General features: G+C 39.8%; 1 protein-coding gene and 1 long non-coding RNA gene across 6 annotated transcripts in view; one reads left to right on the top strand and one right to left on the bottom strand.

The window, feature by feature from the left end:
- tcf4 (transcription factor 4) overlaps nt 1-18,611 on the top strand; it is a 261,409-nt gene that overhangs the window by 39,061 nt on the left and 203,737 nt on the right. The gene's annotated exons all lie outside the window — the stretch shown is intronic.
- Nucleotides 8,898-11,492, bottom strand: LOC309709627. 2 transcript variants are annotated; one of them, XR_014277550.1, is made up of 5 exons: nt 11,204-11,492; nt 10,988-11,023; nt 10,478-10,630; nt 10,021-10,111; nt 8,898-9,432 (listed from the first exon to the last, which is right to left on the bottom strand). It is a non-coding gene; the product is annotated as an uncharacterized lncRNA (long non-coding RNA). The 2 variants fall into 2 exon arrangements; XR_014277551.1 differs by having other exon boundaries at nt 10,021-10,106; nt 11,204-11,491.

Below are 18,611 nucleotides of genomic sequence, written 5' to 3'. Positions count from 1 at the left end.
CTTGGCAGAAAAACAGCCCCATAGCATGATGTTTCCACCCCCATGCTTCACAGTAGGTATGGTGTTCTTGGGATGCAACTCAGTATTTTTCTTCCTCCAAACACGACGAGTTGAGTTTATACCAAAAAGTTCTACTTTGGTTTCATCTGACCACATGACATTCTCCCAATCCTCTGCTGTATCATCCATGTGCTCTCTGGCAAACTTCAGACGGGCCTGGACATGCACTGGCTTCAGCAGCAGAACACGTCTGGCACTGCGGGATTTGATTCCCTGCCGTTGTAGTGTGTTACTGATGGTGACCTTTGTTACTTTGGTCCCAGCTCTCTGCAGGTCATTCACCAGGTCCCCCCGTGTGGTTCTGGGATCTTTGCTCACCGTTTTCATGATCATTTTGACCCCACGGGATGAGATCTTGCGTGGAGCCCCAGATCGAGGGAGATTATCAGTGGTCTTGTATGTCTTCCATTTTCTGATGATTGCTCCCACAGTTGATTTTTTCACACCAAGCTGCTTGCCTACTGTAGATTCAGTCTTCCCAGTCTGGTGCAGGTCTACAATACTTTTCCTGGTGTCCTTCGAAAGCTCTTTGGTCTTGGCCATGGCAGAGTTTGGAGTCTGACTGTTTGAGGCTGTGGACAGGTGTCCTTTATACAGATGATGAGTTCAAACAGGTGCCATTCATACAGGTAACGAGTGGGGGACAGAAAAGCTTCTTACAGAAGACGTTACAGGTCTGTGAGAGCCAGAGATTTTCCTTGTTTGAGGTGACCAAATACTTATTTTCCACCCTAATTTACGAATAAATTCTTTACGAATCCTACCATGTGGATACATGGATTTTTCTTTCACATTCTGTCTCTCACAGTTGAAGTGTACCTCTGGTGCAAATTACTGACCTCTGTCATCATTTTAAGTGGGGGAACTTGCACAATCGGTGGCTGACTAAATACTTTTTTGCCCCACTGTATATGGTATCACTCTTGGCTGGAAGCAGTGCTTAAACAATGGAAAAAACACAAACTTTGTCCAAAAACCTCTCATGTTTAACTGTTTCCCTCTTTTTCTTTGGTCATTTTAGCCTTTTTGACCAGGGTGAAGGGAGTATCTGCCATCAAACAAGAAGACAGCCGCATGTAGCTATGATGATGTTTGCTAGTTCACCTTACATGCATTAATGTAATAACGTGGTTAGCCTACTCAACGTAAATTACACACAAACAACATTAAGCTACTCACGCAGAGAAGAACGGCTGCTGCTGCCATCAAATACGGCGCATTTCTCGGCTTTTAAAAAAAACCCCGCTATGCGTCGCCAGGTGTTTCATCGGATTTGAGGTGTTACCTCCTTTGACAGTATCACAGTATCAGCTTAAAGCACTTGTTGCAGGCTGCTGAGTTTGCATATTTTGCTGTGAAGTACAGCCAGACTTTTGACCGCTTCGCCTTGGGCATTTTTAATCTGTAGCTCTGCATAAAAGAACGTACGTACCTGGCCCCGCCTACTATCCTCGGAAACGTAAAATGATTGGCTAGAAGTGTATCACAGCTCAGGAAAAAAAAGCACCGAAATAAAGCACCGAAATGTGCGCTGCTTTTCGGTCTGGTTACTACCGTTTATGTCAGAACCGGTGCCATCATGGCACCGGACACCGGTACCCATCCCTATTTATTATGCTTTTACAGTTGTGGCTGCTCATGTTAAATATGTCATATATCAAGGTCAGCATATAAACAAGTGACCCCTGTGAGCTAAAAGGCTTCAAACTGCTCTCAATGCTTAGCTGCAGCAGGGTTTTTCAATCTACTTCTGGCTCTGTAAGAGTGCAGAAATCCCTAACACAGTCAGCACAGGCTCTTGGGAGCACAGAGCCTGGCCCATCTATGCAAACAAAGTCTTTTGTTTGTGAGTGGCAGCCAATCAGAAGAAAGTTGGCTTAAATATTAAATAGCCTCCAGTGTTGCTGTTAGCTGGGGTCTATCGGAGGGTTTTCAGCTTGTCTCGTACCTCCACACCTCACTGTTTTACCCACAGTCACAACCAAAAACATTGCCATCCTGGGGATTATGTCTGCAGCACTTTACTCACTGTGGATATTATCAAAATAACAGCAGCCCAGTAAAACAACAGCAGGCTCTCACAGGATGAAAAACTCTCACCACACATGTGTAGCATGTTAAGTGTGAATTAATTGGAATGCTGCTGTTTTCAGCCACACTTTATGAATCTCATCTGTGGTAGGATGTGGAGTTTGGTTTGCAACAATACAAATTGGGCTGATGGCAAACAAACTGGAGCAAATTAGCACTGGAAAAGTTTACCTGTTTCCTTAACTAACAAGCTGGATTCTCCCTCGGCTGAGCCTGCCACTGACTGTCTCTGCAGACTCTTGTAGACTGGGCTGTCTTGTCCTCTGAGTGTGCCAGTGTTTTACTTTCAATGCCACCAAAACAAGTTTGATGTGAGCATCTATGTGCACTGGAGAAAAACAGCAGACAAAACTACACAAAGCCCAGTTTGCTAAAAAGTCAGATCTTTAAGTGGAAAAATCAGAGACATCAAAACAGCTTGGTTCCATTTGTTGAGCCTGTTTTGTGGATTTTATTGATTCTCAGAAAGAACAACAACCAGCCACGCTGTTGGCATTTTATTAGACATCTTAGCTCTGATAGGATGTGTCACTCAATACACCGTTTAATAGAAATTGACGCCATTTTGACTGTAATCTAACCATTTAATCTGTTGTCAGTGAAAACACCAGATCTTATTGCTTTGTCAAATGAGTGGATGTGCTGCATTTCTCTGTTGTGACACTGTAAATTTGAATTCCTGGCATGATACAACAATTCCCTTTTAATTCACTTTATATAGCACCAAATCGCATCATCGGTCACTTCACAGAGCTTTATATTGCAAGTAAAGACTCCACAATAATACAGAGAAAATCCTAACAATCAAATGACCCCGTATGAGCAAGCAGTGGGAAGGAAAAAAACCCTTTTAACAGGACAAAACCTCTGACAGTACATAGCTCAGAGAGGGACAGCCATCTGATGTGACCAGTTTGGAGTATGGGGATGGAAACAACACTAATGAAAGGCTGTGGACAAGACATTTATATCTATTCTCCAAGGTATCTAGTTTGTGTTGCTATACTGAACCATAGTTTTTCTTTTTGGAAATAGTGTTAGCATAACATATGTCGTGGGTGTAACGTGATGGTGCTATTTCCCTCTTTCTGGTCTACAAATCTTTGCTTCTGCCAGATTAACCTTTTTTCTTTCTTGTGACAAAAGTAACACATTTGACATCCTGCTAGAAAGTGCAGAAATGAAGGACACCTGTGAATAAATATGACTGTCAGCTTAATGTTGTGCATAGATTCAAATCATTTTCAGATGTTTAGTGAATCTATGTGTTCATCCTTCTGTTCATCTCAACAAATTGACCAGGAGTTAATTCTTTGTGGATAAGGAAAGCAGAAAAAGAATTCTGTCATCAAAGCAGTCTGGTTTCTTAAACTGTCAAGTAGGACTTTCCTGTAGCAGCCTGTTGATGTATTCATTTTTATGCCTGACAGCATGCTGCAATGCACATTTTGACGTTATTTCATATTAAATATGGAAGTTAAGTGGCACACCTGGCTGAACGGAGCTATGTGAAAGTGGGATACAAATGAGATAATTCACATTAATCCTTAATATCTTTGTAGTCATTTTAGGTTGCAGCTAATTGTGTAAAGCCAGCATGGATGTGCCAACTTTAAAAACCTGTTCACTCGTAAACAGGTGGGAGTTTTCTCATCATATGACACTGTGGTTATCATATGAGTTTAAATCGGTATCGGGTTCGGGTTTGAGTCGTTGTCGCATGAAGCATAGTCGAGGTCATGTGACAAGAAATTTTCTGCCACCTTCACATGAGTATGTACATACATCCTGTTTCTCTTTATATCATCACCACCTGATCCTCTCCTACAGGGGAAGAACATTTCCTTCACTTGCAAAAGATGATATTTGCATTTTGGTACTCTGTGTTTTTTCACACATTTGTGGGCTAGTGGTCAAATCTCATGTACCAAAAGGGGAAAAAAGTTTCCAATGACTAGATGACTGTAATGAGTCTGAGCACGAACTAGTCAACGACAGGAGATTGTGGGCAGCTGTCTCACTGAAAACGCTAAAAACGGTCCTTGGCTGCAGTTGTCTGTCATCATAACTTGCTGCGTTAGGAGGTGCTTTCTTCTTAAGGATGGCTAATGCATGCAGCATTCAGAGCAGTATGTGGAAGATTACTTGACCTGGCTGATTTAAGTTTTTGACTTTTCTACATAGCTTTTTTAGCTAACTGTTGATGTTCTCACAAAGTCACCTCTGTGTAGCTGCAGTTATGTTGTTGTTTTTCAGACATGTTAAAGGGGGTTTTCAGGACGTCCCAGGGGTCCTTTAGGAGTTTTGAAGGGGCTCACAGACAAAATGAGGAAGAAAAAGTAAGAAAAATGTGGTCAGAGCATATTTTTAACCACAGGTTTCAGTCACCTTGCTGTCAACACAGACAACAGACACACAGGAGGTGGAAGAAGCAGTAGAAAAAGGTGGTGGAGCATTAATATTTATTTTTATTTATCTAAGTGTAAATTACATTCCTGACTTATTTTATTTTTTGCACAGCCCTTCGACTGCCAGTGCATAATGTTGCTAAGTTTCTGCTTTTTATTCAATGGATGTTTAGTTCAATTAGTTAGGGGGTGCTGTTGGCAAGTTCAAGGTTGTGGGTACAATCCTTACTTGGTCTGTGTTGTTTTTTGTTGTTGTTTTGTTTTTGTCTTAATGCCCCCTCCTGCTAGAACAGCCAGCAGATAACCAGGTGACAATCCACAGATCTGCACTTTAATCTTAGAAAAAATGTAAACCATTATTAAACATCTCAGTTGGACATAAAACATCAAACAATTCATTGTTTCAGTTTCAGTTTGTGTATGTGTGTGATTATTTTAAGGAAGCCAAACTTGACATACCCGCTTGATAGTACCACCTGTTCTTCTATTTTTTCTGCTTTTTTTGTTTGTTTGTTTATTCTCATTAGTTCTATTTGTCTTTTCTGATTTTCTCTTTTGGCCTTTGAGCATTGTATAAACTCCTCTGCCTGCTTTCCATCATTGCATAGTATATGTGCATTTTTGTAAAAAAATCAGATTTCACAGGACTAAACTACCGCTTCCAGAGTGAGTAGCAGCAAAGTCCTGCTAATAATCAAATATATGTCAGCGAGTGTGAGCGCTTCTATAATAGCAGAAGTTTTGGTAGTTTGGAGTTCTGAATCATTCAGGTGTGTGTTAACACCGTGCCACAATCTACCAGCAATTTCACCCCAAAGTCAGACCATTCAGTACTTGAGAAATTGCAAGAAACTGAAGAGCTTCTCCTCAGACTTCACAGGCCTCAGTTAAATGTTAAAAATTATGACAGTACAATTACAAAAAAAAAAAAGACTGAAGAAGCATGGCTTGTTTGGAAGAATGGCTAGGAGAAATCCTTTTCTTTCTGAATCCTCTTCTTTTTGGTTTGCAAAGCTGTATCTGAGCAAACTACAACCAAACACAGGAGATCGGCACAAATGCCTCATGCCAACTGTCAGCACGGTGGTAGATGTGTGATGATTTGGGTTGGTTCGGCAGCCAGAGGACCCAGGCACCTTGCAGCCATTTAGTCTGCAAAAAACTCACCAGTGTACCAAAGTATTCTACACACATCCCTTAAATGTAAGGCATCTGTCCGACAGCTAAAGCTCAGCCCAAACTCAGTCATGCAACAGGACAATGATCTGAAGCACAGCAGCAACTCTTCAACAGAGTAGCTGAAAGGACAAGAGTCAGATTGTTGCAATGGTGCAGCTAAACTCCGATGATCACACTGATGGCAATGCTTTTACTGGACCTTAAAACAAATCCATAAACAAATACTGCAAATCTCTATAAACTATGAAGCAACAGCGTGAAAAAGAGTGTGACAAAATAATGTGAGTAACTGTTAAAGTCATACAGAAAACCACTACTTTAAATTATCGCAGCTAAAGGTGGTTTCACAAGCTACCCAGTCATGGGGTGTGCTTAGATTTTCATGGGACTCCTGTGAAAACTTTCTTTTTCACGTGACAGTACTTATGTAAATCGGTACACTAATAATGAGCATTGAAAGTATGTGTCAAAGGCAGATGTTTTATTTTTGTTTGGGGTTTTTTCAGTTAGATGTTGCTTATTTAAAAATTAAATCCAAATTTTGATCCATGAAGAGAGAAGAAGTGATGACAGCAGGGTGGATGAGGGCAGGGAGTGAAAAGAGCCATGAAAGAAAGAACAGAAGGAAGGATGAGTGATGAAGATTTAAGAAAAAAACAGAAAGAGGAAAATTGTGCAATAGAAAAGCGAGAAAGAGAAAAGGTGGAAGCAGAAAGGGGGGACAGAGAGAGAGAGAGGAGCAAAAGTGTGCTCACTCGCCTTCCATTAAATTTCACAAATTAAAGTGGTATTATCTTGAAATATTTAAAGGTTAGATGAATGTCGATAATGGATCTCGACAGCCATTAAGCTGTAATTGCTCTTTAATGTAGTTAGTGAAAGACATGGGATACAATTTTCGGCAAACACCGGGTGGGTGAGCGGGGTAGGGCAGGAAAGAGAAAGAGGTTGTTTTTTTATTTATTGATTTTAGTCACAGCCTCCGATTTAAACCAGAGCTGTTGTTCTCTGCATTAAGTCTTAATAAGGCAAAAACAGAGCATGATTAGCTATTCAGAGAGACGGAGGGGTGGGAGACCTAGAGAGGCAACGAGGAGGGGATTGTGGTGGGTTAGAGGGACAAATAATGCAAACCGCCACAAACACCAAGATTTTATCACCAGGCAGATGTCATTTTTCACAGGTTACTTCCAAATGTGCCACTTCAAAATAAAAGCGCACTTACCGACAAAAATAACTGATGTTTTCTAATTGTTATTATTGTGTGGCCCCATAACAAAGCCGCGGCCTAATTTATGTGAAAGCTGCAACATGTTGCTCTCAGAAATGAATAAATAAGCTCCCGCCCAGGTGGTCGCAAAGTAAATCTGATTAATAAGAAATGAAAGGAGGATCCAATGAGGAGCAGCACTGTTTCTAGCAACTCGCACAGTACGAGGCCACCAATCAGAAGACACCAGTAAAACCAAATCTTTCTGTACTGTGCAATGGCAGTTTTCATTTTTATACCTTCATGTTGCTGACCTTGTTGCCTTCTCCTTTATCGCTTGCGCTGGTATATTGCGATGGTTTCCAGTCGTGCACGTGTCTTTGTGCAGTCTGAATAAATTTGGCACCTTTCACAATCAGACATCTGAAATATTTACTACTCTGATCAACTTATGTCCATGTTTAACATATGACAAAAATCTATTTTGTGAAATTGCTGGGGCCGAGCCAATGGTCCACCCTATGCAGCCATTGGTAACACCTGCTTGAGTGTTATGCCCATACTCACAGCACTAAAATAACAGAAGCTACTTTTTCAAGTAGGTCTTTCTCTATATAGCTGTTTCCACAGATTCACTGTAACAGTGCAGTCGCTATACAAGGTTCTTTTAATCTATGAGAACTAATATTCTATTCCAGTCCAATGCAAGTAATCATTTATGCTGTCCACCACTGCAGCCAAAAGCAATTAGTAACACAAGGAGTGACGTGAATACTTCCTCAGGAGGCTGAGGTCTTTTAACATCTGCAGGAAGCTCCTGAGGATGTTTTACCAGTCGGTGGTTGCTGGAGTACTTTTCTATGCTGTGGTGTGCTGGGGGAGCAGCACAGCAAAGAAGGACTCATCCAGGCTGGAGAAACTGATCAGGAGGGCTAGCTCTGTGGTCGGCATGAAGCTGGACACTCTGGTGACACACTGAAAAAAATATGTTGTTGGATTTACTTAATTCAATGGTGGACATTTGTTGCACACAGATGTTTTGCTTCGGCAGCAACTTAAACAATTGAGTTAAATTAACACAATTTATTCATGTTCAATAAACCTGTGCAATTTGTGTTGATAAAATGTGACTTAAACATGTTTTGATGAAGTAATTTGATCTCTTGGAATATTTTAATCCTTCACAATTTTCTCACGTTATCCCAACACGATTCAATAACTTTTACCCAATACTACTTGGTCACTTAAATACTACATGTTATCTTCAAATTACATTTTGCTATTATATTCTAGTATCAAATACACAATTTTCAAATGGAGGCCTTATAACAGATTGTATTGTTCTCTTCCAAGATGGTTGCTGGCATCCACCAGTAACCTTTCAAAACAAAATGTCTAATTTCACTGCATTGACAGTAGGTAAAGAATTAAACTGACATTACTCCACTACTGAATCTATATAAATCAACAGTTAAATAATGTCAGTTCTTCCGTGTTCTCTGGAATCAATCACAGTAAAGAAATTAGACTGTTTCTTTTGAAAAATGTTGGGAAAGAACAAATCAAAACATTCTATTTAAGGCCTCTGACATCAAGATTCAGTTAAACAACAATTATAACTAAACAATTTGAGGTAATGTTAGTTTCCATTAACATTAAATTAGGTTACTGAATTGGCAAACACCTTCCTATTAACATTACCCATTTTACCCCAATAACTAAAGAAATTAGCACTTGCAGGTCAAAACCTTTATTCAAGAGACGCAAAAATAACATTGATACAGTGACTGTCAAAAATTACAGCACTGATCATACTGTGACATCTTGGTTCAAAACAGCACACTTAGAAATATTCAACGTTCTTTACTTCAACTGAATGAAATTGAAAATACCATTTCACACGACCCATATGGGATATTTAGACTGTATAACTGTTCACGATACATCTCTTCACTAGTAAAAGAAAGAAAAAATACAAAGACAAATTTAAAAATGCTGCCAAACAGACAAACAGAACTTGTACAGAGCAAAAGGAAAAACAAACAACAAAAAAAACGGCTTGTCCTCATGGCAGTTGCAGAGTATATAAAAATGAACCCTGCGATCCGTTTCTGGAATTGAGCTTCAAAAATGCAGCAGAACAAGTGTGAGATTTAAATGTCCTCTCACCTAGAGCTGGTCACCTCACATGCATAACAGTGAGCTTCGTTGCAGGAGCAGTTTTGTCTTAGTTGTGAGCTTTCCTTGAGAGCTGAGTTGCATCCAACTCCATTACCACCCTTTGAATCACCTCAAAAGTGTAGCAGAGTTGTGATGGGTAACTCATGTTGAAGGAATAAAAAAGGTCCAAACAGCATGGCTACTGCAAAGGTCACGTTATCCAGATCTTGAAGAACAACATCAGAAAAGTCATTGCCTGGCGCATCTCTGGAGACAGATGTTCATTGTGGTTTTCTCAATCTGTGCAGTGGCCTCAGTCAAGTCCTGGTTAAACACAAAACATTTCTTTAAGATTCCTTTTTAAACTCATCTCTTTTGAATCTACCAGTTCTAATGTTAGAGTAATTTAAACCAATGCAAGCAACATAGTAAATAGCTATAGCCAAAGAGTGGCCTGCCATGCTGCCATTCATGGTCTAACAGAGTTTCTAAGAGAGGGTGAAAAACATAATAATTTCAAATGCTTTACATTAGTTTTTGTTAGAAAGACACCGGCCCATCAGAAATCCAGGTTATGTCACTCAGAAGATGTTAGAATTTAGACTTTCAGCCCCACAATTTGGTTAGCTGTTGGTCAGTTGGTCATTTTTTCAAACAAAAGCTAATGTAAATATTGGTGGGATTTTCCTTTGTTCACTAGAATGACAAATTTAAAGTTTTTTCACACTGATGTGACCCCTAATACAGGGGTGGGGCCTCAAGGGCCGGCGGCCGAGTTCACTACCAGGCCTCATGTGAACTTCAAATTATTAAAGAGGACTACTGGTCCTAACTGGTCCAATGAGGATCAAGTGGATAACTAAATACATTTTTAAATGTTGCAAATCCACAATCTACTCATAAAACACTCACCATGAACTCCTGCACCAAGATGTTGCAATTGTCTTTCACACAGATGCGGAGCACTTTGATGAGGGACTCCGAGCATTAATGTCATCCTTGACTATTATAACAAAGAAAACAGAGATTTGTGAACTTTTCAGTAGCACAGAAGAAAATGATCCCAGACAAAAACTCTTGACTTTTTAAACCAGTCAACATGCAACACCAGCATCTACAAAGCAATATCAAAAGTTCCTGTTTGACATCAACTTTATGGATATATAGTTTCCAGAACATTTATTTTTAAAAAAAGATAATTTTTTCTCAGTGGGCCAGTAAATGCATGACGAAAATTATGGCATCCTTTTAGTGGAATCGGTACTCACAGGTAATAGTTGACGGTTTCAATGGATGTAGCATAAAAATCTTTTACTGACCTAATGCAATACATATACACTTTGTAGTTCAAGAATTTTAAAGTTCTTACTGTCATCATGGCAGCTACATCCTTTAGCTTTGTGCACTGTTCCCCCGATCACTTTGCAAACACTTTCAGCAGACTGTCAGAGAGAAACTCAGCTCCGTCAGAAACCTTGACTGTAAAGGCATGGTTGGGATGCACTGGAATGCTGCATTTTATCTGAAATAACATAAAATTATTTTGAAATAACAGCAGGCACTGTGCTTGGTTAATCAGTAATGTTTTGTTGAATAAAAACTGTGTTTCCAGATCTTATGGGATTAAAAAAATCCAAAGATGTTTGTTTCTGATTTGCAACCCAACAACCCACAAGTTACAACCTCATTTCAGTTCAAGTGTGCATTAATGTGAGTCCAGTAATCACCTTTCTGGCAATACATACAGGTATAAGTTAAACCTATGGCAGATTTTGGATTTCTCAGTTGTATTAATAGGGTGAGTATGCATGCACCTAATAATTATAAAAAACCTATTATAATTAAGTTACAGAAACGAAAATAGAATATACTTTCTTACCATAACACCTTGAACCCACAATCCATCAGCTGACTCCTGGTGAAATGCAGAATAGTGATTATCCCTTCAAATGAAAAAGCGCCAATTCTTTGACAACAGATAAAACAGCAAATAAGCTAACGGCTCTTTTTTAGCATGTTACATGGCGACACTCTAGACGTTTAACTACATTTGGCTGAAATATGGTAAAAATTAATTCAAAAAATCAAGACATACCAAAAACGTAGAGTTGGCTGCTCGACTTGACTGAGATGGATGCCTTTTTTAAACCACGATCCAAAGCCCGCGAGATGAAATCACGCGTGGTTTCACGAGATTTAACGTTGCTATCTTATTAACTTACTTCACCTGAACATGATATGAACAATTTAATACACCCTTTCTGCATATCATGTAGTTTTTACACTATATAGTTACATTTAACTTTAAAACATGAGGCAATTGTGTTAAATACATGCAAGATGCTTACATAAATCCAAGAGATGGCCAGTCCCTTTTTTTCAGTGCAGTGGCAGAGAAAAGGACACTAAAGAAACTGCTGGACATTATGAACAATGCTGGGCATCCTCTGCACACGGCCATAAACAACCAGAAGAGTCTGTTCAGTGACAGGTTGCTTCTCCCCAAGACAAGAACTAACAGACTTAAAAACTCCTTTGTTCCACACGCCATCAAACTGTTTAACTCCTCTCTGGAGGGGAGAGGGAGGGGAAACAGGAGGACAAAGGAGGGGGGAACAACTAAGCTGTAGTGCCTCTTCACCTCACTGTACAATACCTTGTGCAATACTTTTTGTAAATAGTCAACAGTGCAATAGACTCAATACTTGAAATGTGCAATTCACTTGTATTTTTATTTTTTATTCCTATTTATTCTATTTATCCCCTTTGTATATTTTATTTATATTTGTCTCTGTATTTATATATGTGTGTGTGTGTGTGTGTGTGTGTGTGTGTGTGTGTGTGTGTGTGTGTGTGTGTATATATATATATAACAATTCTGTAACTGTAACTTCGGTCGTTGCTGTGCTTTTTTTGGAAATCGAATTTCCCAGAGGAACCCACCCGAGGGATTAATAAAGTTCTATCTTATCTTATCTTATCTCTCTTATCTGAATCATTTCTTCCTCCATTTTTAAAAAGGAGTTTTTAAAAGGGAGTTCTTCCTTCCCACTGTTGCCAAGTAAACCGTCTGATTGAAACTGTCTGATCATAATAGTTCAATTTTAATTTTGCAGGACTTTACCTTAGTATAAAGCACTGCTCTTATTAACTGTCTGTATATGAATAAAAATGACTTGTGTGCATGTATATTTGCAACAACGGGATGTAAATGTGACAGAAAGCTGAGTGAGGCATTTGTTGTCCCTCTGGGGCAACTGAACATTCTTCTTCTGCAGAAATCTCATCAACAAGTGCAGAGACACCAAGAGAATGTCTGCAGGCGCTATCCTGTGTGTGTGTGTGTGTGTGTGTGTGTGTGTTGTGCTTCTTGCTCCCTGTGGGTGCTGTTTCGGTCTGAGTGTGTGTCACTGTTCGCGTGTGTGTGTGTCCCTGCAGCCTTGCACCCATGCAGACGTGCTAACTTGTTAGCGACTTCTCACTCCTCGTTTCCAGAAAAGGAGGTGCTATCCAGGTGGCAATCCCACGATGCACCTCTCCCCAGTCGGTGTTGTAACGGTCGCCGTTGGTTACAACCTCGTCGGGGGAGAAAATGGGGAATCTGCCTTTTTTTACGGGGGCGTTACAGCGCTTTCTATTTCTCTGTGCCACATTAATAAAATACTTATCAGTGTCCAAAGTATTCATCAGAAATTGCCACATTTCCCAATCACAATTAAGCAAGAAGTGATAAAAGAGTCTAGATAAATCAGTTATTTTACATAGAAGAAAAACATTAAGAGAATATATATCTTGGTGTTTACTCAATTTGAATAACTGAGTCAGCACGGTCAATGAAGTGGCAAAAAAAAAAACAGAAAAGGGAAGTGAGAACATCACTGTGCAGTCTTATTTCTTTCCTGACATAAACATGGAAATTTAAGCAGAATTTCAAGATCATTGAGTTCCTGGATAAACAGGAAATTTCATGCTTTATACACTGAGGAACGTTTATGAAAGGCAAATGAAATCATGCAGGACTCAATTATTTCCACATTAATGGCGAATGACCCGTGTAGTAATCACACAAGGATGTAATGCTTATTTCATTTTTTATTTGCTTTGTGTCCACATACTTCTGATCATTTCTGGAGATATGCGGTGAGGAGTGAGGGATGTGCCGACTCTCCCTCTTCACGGCTCTGTTGACAGACTTTTAAATAATTACTGGAAGAGAGAAACAGACAAACACATTAGTTTCAGTCTCACTTATAATCACCGTGTGCACAACACAAGTACATTAACAAGAGTGAGTCTTTCTTTCTGTCTTTCTATAGATGCTGGTTGTCATCTTCATCAGTAGATGTAAATAAAACATTTTTGTTTGGTGGTTAAATAAAACAATCTAAAAAATATTACCCTGGATAACTGGTAAGATAACCCATGCCTGTTTCCCTTTGGTCTGCTCTACACAGTACACGTGGCAGGCTGGTGACATGTATCCTGCTGGTAGATAAACTGGAAGCTCCCAGGTTTAATCGCTGATTTATCCCCCATGTCTGTTATCATCCATCAGAGTATCCTTAAGCCACACTCTGAAGTCATGAATGTTTAAGTGTTACAGCAAAATAGCAAATATATATTCATGATAACTTATTTGGGGTAACAGTGCTGCTTAATAAATTGGTCTGTTGGTCGATCCTCCAATAAAGACGCTTGCTAAACGATGCATCTTACTGACTTTGGTGAACCTCTGATTTTCCGTGTTGACCTGTTGTTATTATATATTATTTTCCAGCTCACATATTTAACTTAGCATGATTGGAAATTCAAAATAATACTTGTTGAACTTGACTGGACCTTGGTGCAGACTCTCGGTTGATCCACTGACTGAACAAACCATTTTTACACTGTTCCCCCTGCTCCCCCCCTTTGTTTTTACAAATATTAAGTTTTGGTTCAGGCATCAAGATCCTCCAATAAGCAGTAAATATTCTCACCCTTGAAGTTGATGCATGTATACAGCACATTTTTAGGGCTGTCTGAATTTTGGGAGGCTTCTTAGAGAATTATGTGTGAATATTCAAAGCTCCAATTTTGAATGTGTAGGTGGAGACAATTATATGTCAACTGGCTTCAACTGATTTTTCAAATTCCAAAGATTTACAGTGATTTATGGCCTAGAAAGGCTTTAATAGAGCACATGTGATGAGATTGGACCATTTTCTATTTGCAAAAGAACTCAAATGATTAATCACTATTAAACTAATTAATGATTAATTTCCTGACAATCAACTAATCCCTTAATCAACCTTTTCTTTCAGCTGTAGTTACAAGCACTCCAATAATCATTTAATCCATTTGAAATAAAATGCATGTTGAGGCAGTCATCATGTGTGAAACGCTGCTGACAGTCATTTGTCAGTTCATGTCAAGGAATGTGCATTCATTGTGACACAGAGCAAGACATTTCTGAGTGCCTCTCCGTCTGTGCTTTGCTCTCCAGCTGAGGGGTTCTGTATCCACATCCCTTGTGTCTTGGGATTATCTCCTGATTTCTGCTTTTCCTTGCCAGTGAGTGGCATGTGCAGAACTTGGCGATCTAAACTGAAATAAAGGAGGAATCAGTTTCTAATTAGCTGCTCTGAAGTTTCGGTATACAGGTTGTAGGTTGTTTCTTCAGAGGACTGCGTGTGACTGATTTCTCAGTAAATGGCTGCTAATGCTGTGTTAGTTTCAGTGGTCATCTATTATTAGGCAGGGTGGACCAGAGCTGATAGAATTCACCTGAGCCCCGCTCTCACTTCCCCATCACTACCACAAACCAACTGCTACATAACTAATGCACAGGGCTCTTCCTGCACAGGTGCATGCGGTTGCTGTGTGTGACTCTGTGTGAGTGTGCGGCTATTTTAATCCCATCCCAACCACAAAGATTCATGACACCCAAATTTATCACATCGCACTGTAGTAGCCAGTGCAGCAGAAGCAATGCATTTTCTGGATTTCAGTCTCACTGCTGCTGGAAGATGAAAAAAATTAAAAAATGTACACATTGTCAAGAATTTTATGATTTGATGGATGTTGTAGAAATCCAGACGTGTACTTAATGACTTTGCTGGCCATAATTAGAGTGATAATAGCAAGTCCAGGAAGCTTTAACCTCCCAGGACCTGGCATCCACATATGTGGACATCACATTTTGGGTGGTCTAGACCAAAATACTTAATTTTTCTCTACAAGGGCCTGATATCCATTTACGAGGACGTTATACTGCCACTGTTCTATCAAAATGTAAAACGAATGTCCTCATATGTGGATCTCATTTTTCTCAGAAATGAAAATTAGGTAAAAAAAAAAAAAATCTGGTAATTCTTTGGGACCTGATGAATGTAGAAAACAATCAACCCAAAAACGTAAAGAAAAAATAAAAATGCATGTTGTGGAAGAGTTCGGATCTTAGGAGGTTAAGCTTATATCATAGCCTAAAAAATTATATCACAAAGCAATTTAACTTTGTGAAAGAAAATGCTTCTCTTGGAGAAAATCCAGGCTAGAGGGAAATCAAATAAATACTTCTATTATATTTTGATATTAATTTAACCATTGTTTATTATTTAAGATTGGAGCAACAAAAAGGGGATAAGAAATGGATCAGATAGCATATATAGGTGCAGTATACAGGACTGAGAGTGCAAAAGTCTTCTGGCTGCTCCCTTTAGGGGTCGCCACAGCAGGTCCTCTGCCTTCGTCTCACCCTGTCTTTTGTCACACATCTGCATGTCCTCCTTCACTACATCAGTGAATTTTATCTGTGATCGCCCTTCTTTTCTCCTACCTGGCAGCTCTATCTTCAACATCTTTTGTCTGATATATCCACTATCCCCCTCTGCACATGTCTAAGCCATCTCAGCACTGTCTCTCTAACTTTGTCCGCAAACCACTCAACCTGAGCTGTCCCCCTGGTGGACTGGTTTCTAATCCTGTCCATCCAGCTCACTCCCAGTGAAATCCGTAACATCTCCAGCTCTGCCACCTCCAGCTTGGCCTCCTGTGTTTTTGTCAGGGCTGCCATCTCCAGACCAAACATCATACCACGTACTCTCTTGCTACTATACTTCACCAGCAGATACTTGTGAAGGTGGAATGGTGGTCGATTTCTATGCCACATCAGTGCCTGTAATCGTAGGTACAAATACTGGTTAGTTCAATGTTCATGTGCTGGGGACAATCAAGTTAAGAAACAGTGTTTGGAATTCACAGTGAGTGCTATTGCTCAACAACAGTGATCCCTTTGAAAATCAGGTATTTTACATATTGCGCCTCTAAATCTTAAAAAAAGAAATTGGTTAAAAAGAATCACATTACTCATTTTAAAATCTTGCAGCAGAGTGTTCTGTGGGAAAAACACCTTTTCATAAGAATCTTGCCTTAATTAGTTAATTTTGTGAGCTAGTGAGCAATTCTGTTTAAATTGGTCCAGCTGGGGTGCAGCTATTGCTCACTTAGATGCGCAGGTGACCCATAAGCTGCCTCAGACCATTTCCGGCTCTCTTTCCCCATTTTCCTGCCTAATTTCTCCTGTTCCTTTCCAATAACGGCTAAAAAATTGCTAAGAAAGGATAAAAAAAATTCTAAAAGAAAAAGTTAATAAATATAAATAAATATAGTTGATAAATATGTAAAAGTGCTGATCATTTCTTAAACAAAAAACTAACTGAGATGCTGTTAAGTTCTAATCAGATGATTTGGTTTGCCTTAGCTTGGAAGGAGAGGTGTTTATTACCATTTTGAGATTGCAAAGCAGCTTGATATTACAAATTACTGTGAGAAGCTGTTGAGTATATGATTGTATTGTCTGCATAAAGTGACATTTACTGTAGAAGGAAATGAATTGAACGTGGTCATAATGTAATTCTCCAGCTTTTCCTGAAAGGGGGGAATATATTCAATGATCCCTACAAAAGAAGCATCACCATTGGTGCTGGACAGTTAAAATAGGTGTGATAGAGCTCATTCCCACCTGCCTGATGTTGGAAATGAAGCTGTTGAAAAGCCAAGACTGAACCATGTACTAAATATACCATAAAAATATGAGCTTTCTCTGTAGCCTTGCAATTTTAAAGCACCTTGAGGCAACTATAGGTTTGAATTGGTGCTATATAAACGTGATTAAATTGAATCAAATAAAAAAGGCAACAATATAAACATAAATTAAGAGGAAAAAAACTGCATAAAGCGTCTCAGTTCAAGGCGAGGGACATAAAGATCCAGGAACAGCTTTTAGTGTCATACCTCTGGAACAAACTGGACACCACTTCCAGTAGGTGTTCCCTCATTGTATTTGAATTTGGGAAAGTGATGAAAATCTTCCATAGAAGAATCATAACAGAATAAAGGTAATCGCTTAGCATTTTAGCATTACTTTGTATTGCACTCACCATTCCCATAAAAGGACCCAAACAATGGAAACAAAATGTCTCCCAAAACATAACTTTAATCTGTCATCCATCAGTATATAAGAACTAGTAAAGTGTAAAGTAAAGTGTGCGTGTTAGTCCCCATAGGGAAATAGTTCCTCTGCATTTAACCCATTCACCCAGTGAAGCAGTGGGCAGCTGCCAGTGCAGCGCCCGGGGAGCAGTGTGTAGGGACGGTACCTTGCTCAGGGGTACCTCAGGGTAGCCGTTCAGTGGAGTCGAACCCCCGACCTTCCGATCATGGGGCTACCACTCTACCTACTGAGCTATCCCTGCCCCTAGGTCAGCTGCTGTTCAGCAATTTCCATAAAAATCAACTGTGGAACACAGGTTTCAACTTGTAAAGGTTATACAAATGACCCCAGTTCTCTGTCATCTCCTTCTAAAAACCACCTGATCCTCTTCAGATTTCTCTGCAGTTTCTTCCATGAAAGTGGTTGTCACATTTTCCAGCGGCTGGGTTCTTATTTTGGAGTGAACCTCGCCGTTTGCTTGGAGGTATCAGCAGGAGGAGCGTGACTGGAGGACGAGAGCAGAGGAAGACCTGATAGGAGTCGAACCCCTCTGGCTCAGTGCTCAGTCATGTTTACACTTGACAACAGGGCGCCATGAAAGAGCGAGGAGAGGCGCAAGATAAAAAGGAATAAGAAAGAAAGTAAAGAGAGGGAGAGAGGCAAAGATGAAGGGAGAAGGAGGAGGAGGAGCAGAGCGAGGGGGGGGGGGGGGCGAGGAGGAATAAAAGGAGGAAAGGTTGTTTTTAGTTTTAATGAAATCAGATAAAGGTGTGATGTGGGATTTACGCTGTCGGTGTGACACTCAGACGACACATTTAAACTTTTAAGTCTAAGGCTAAAGTTTCTTTAAAGTCCTTTTTTTGCATTCATTACTAACAGTACGTGCATCACAAACACTGGATCAGTGTTCAGCTGAAATTCACAATATAGTCATGGTGATGGTAGATTTGGGGATCTGGGGAGCTGGAACTAAACTGTTCCTTTGCAATAGGAAATACCTTGATCATGGTTATTTTTTTCTCTTTTGCCC

This window comes from Aulonocara stuartgranti (genome assembly GCF_965226115.1).
Source record: "Aulonocara stuartgranti genome assembly, chromosome: 7".
NCBI classification, from domain to species: domain Eukaryota; kingdom Metazoa; phylum Chordata; class Actinopteri; order Cichliformes; family Cichlidae; genus Aulonocara; species Aulonocara stuartgranti.
This window is presented reverse-complemented; position numbering and strand designations above follow the sequence as displayed.